This window comes from Muscardinus avellanarius, assembly GCF_963383645.1.
Source record: "Muscardinus avellanarius genome assembly, chromosome: 15".
Classification (NCBI taxonomy): Eukaryota; Metazoa; Chordata; class Mammalia; order Rodentia; family Gliridae; genus Muscardinus; species Muscardinus avellanarius.
In genome coordinates, this window is record NC_137801.1 from 42,121,256 (window position 1) to 42,124,211 (window position 2,956).

The 2,956-nt window shown below is 41.2% G+C and overlaps 1 pseudogene across 1 annotated transcript; it reads left to right on the forward strand.

The window, feature by feature from the left end:
• Nucleotides 1-654: 654 nt before the first annotated feature.
• LOC308273830 (importin subunit alpha-3-like) lies at nt 655-2,227 on the forward strand (annotated as a pseudogene). Its single transcript has one exon. The product of its transcript is annotated as an importin subunit alpha-3-like (transcript).
• The last annotated feature ends 729 nt before the right edge of the window (nt 2,228-2,956 follow it).

Genomic DNA, 2,956 nt, shown 5'->3' on the forward strand with positions numbered 1-2,956 from the left:
GTTTTACTAAATTGCTGAGGCTGGCTTTGAACCCGTGATTCTCTTGTCTCAGTCTCCCAAGTACTGAGATTACAGGCATGTACCACTGTGCCTGGCCTCGTGTATTCTTTATCCAACTAATGTTTATTAAACACTAGGTTCTAGGCACTAGAAATACGGGTGAACACAATAAAATCCTTTCATAAAGCTTAGGAGGAGATGGTCAATAAATACTTATATGAGTAAATTCACAGTATGGTCAAATTGTAGTGAGGAGCCAGGGGTATAATCCTAGTATTTGGGAGGCTGAGACAGGAGGACTACCAATTCAAGGAAGGACGGCCTCAATGATATTTGTTACGGTTTGGGAAAGTAATCCCAGACCGTAACAAATTGCTGAAACTCTCAGCAAGCTAGTGAGATCCTGTTTCAAAATAAAAAATAAGCCGTTGCCGCCACCAGGCCCTGAGGTTCCTTTGCCTGAGCTGCCTTCATGCTGGTGTTAGGGAGAGTAGGGGGCGGGCTGGGAGAGGTGGAGGCAGGCGAGGGGAGGAAGGAAGCTGCGCACCGAGGGAGAGCAGCACAGGCGGAGGAGGAGGCCGGGTGCCTGGGAGTCTCCAAGTGGCAGGGCGGTTGGGGCGGATCCCGCGGGGCCCAGGCGGGGGTAAGGGGGCCATGGCTGACAAGGAGAAAATGAACAACCAACAGCTCAAGAATTTCAAGAACAAAGGCCGGTACTTGGAGACTCTGAGAAGACAACGAAAAGAAGTCGTAGGTGAATTAAGGAAGAATAAAAGAGATGAACATCTCTTAAAGAGAAGGAATGTACCACATGAAGATATCAGTGAATATCTTCTGATATATACTGAATATACTCTGATATATATGGTGATTACAGAGTGCAAAATACCTCTCTAGAAGCTATTGTTCAAAATGCTTCAAGTGATAACCAAGGAATTCAATGAAGGGCAGTTCAAGCTGCTAGGAAGCTTTTGTCCAGTAATCGAAACCTACCAATTGATGACTTAATAAAATCTGGACTATTGCCTATTTTAGTCCATTGTCTTGAAAGAGATGACAATCCTTTACAGTTTGAAGCTGCATGGGCTTTGACAAGCATTGTATCTAGAACCTCTGAACAAACTCAAGCAGTGGCTCAGTCCAATGCTGTACCACTTTTCCTGAGGCTTCTTCATTCACCCCATCAGAATGTCTGTGAGCAAGCAGTGTGGGCTTTGGGAAATATCATAGGTGATGGGCCCCAGTGTAGAGATTATGCCATAAGTCTTGGAGTTGTAAAACCTTTACTTTCATTCATAAGTCCATATATTCCTATACTTAACATTTCTTAAGAAATGTTACTTGGTAACGTTATGGTCAACTTTTGTCGCCACAAAGACCCACCACCACCAATGGAAACTATTCAGGAGATTCTTCCAGCCCTTTGTGTTTTAATTCATCACACAGATGTAAATATATTGGTAGATCCAGTCTGGTCCCTCTCTTACCTTACTGATGCTGCAATGAGCAGATACAGATGGTAATAGACTCTGGAATAGTTCCTCATTTGGTTCCTCTACTAAAGTTCAGACTGCTGGACTTGGAGCTGTGGGCAACACTGTTACTGGAACTGATGAGCAAACACAAGTAGTTTTGAACTGTGGTGCTCTTTCACACTTCCCAGCACTCCTGACACACTGCAAAGAGAAAATTAATAAAGAAGCAGTATGGTTCCTCTCTAACATCACTGCAGGAAATCAGCAGCAGGTTCAGGCAGTAATTGATGCCAGCCTTGTACCAATGATAATACACCTTTTGGATAAGGGGGGTTTGGGCACTCAGAAGCTACTTGGGCTATAAGTAACTTAACAATTAGTGGAAGAAAAGATCAAGTGGCCTACCTTATCCAATAAAACGTTATCCCACCTTTTTGCAACTTGCTGACTGTAAAAGATGCACAAGTCAAGCAAGTAGTACTTGATGATTAAGTAATATATTAAAAATAGCTGAAGATGAGGCAGAAACCATAGCCAATCTTATAGAAGAATGTGGTGGACTGGAGAAAATTGAACAACTTCAAAATCATGAAAATGAAGACATCTACAAATTGGCCTTTGAGATCATTGATCAGTTCTTCTCTTCAGATGATATTGATTAAGATCCTAGCCTTGTTCCAGAGGCAATTCAAGGTGGAGCATTTAGTTTCAATTCATCTGCCAATGTACCAACAGAAGGGTTCCAGTTTTAGAAAGATGTTGTGGAAGTTAGGTACAATGCAGCACTGAGATATATATCTATATCTATATCCATATCTATATATCTATAGATGATAGATAGATATATACACATTATGTATGTATATGTGTATATATACACATTATATATATATATATATATGTGTGTGTGTGTGTGTGTGTGTGTGTGTGTGTGTGTGTATACATTATATATGTATATGTGTATATGTATATTTGGTCCATCAAGTTTGCTCATGGGATCTGCTGCTGCATTAAATCGGGAAAGAAAATCTGAAGATTTCATTTGGAATCACAGAAAATGCCCAAATGAGGTCAAGATGACAAGTGGGTGCTAGTGAGAATGAGTAGCAAAATGTAACAAAAGCTTTATATGGATGCTTATTTATGTTGTTCAAAGTAAAAAGGGCTACAGGTTACAGACCTTCAGTGCCTGAGAAGGAACATTGACTTACTCTATATCAGTTCAGGGGAAAGTGAAATACTGTCATCTTCAAGCCTTGTAAGCATGAAAGAGAATAGAGTGCCCATTATAAAGTCAAGGAAAATGAGCCCAGGCCTTGCTATGAAGCAGTGTGTGAATGGACAGTGTTGAGTGAATGTCTGGCGCAGTGATAGAGAGCCAGGTTCATCTTTCAAATCTAGGGCTCTTCATTCATGAAGTAGACTCCTAGTCTTGGAGTGACTGTGTAGAGAGTATAGTTGTGGTGCCGTATGTGAATGCA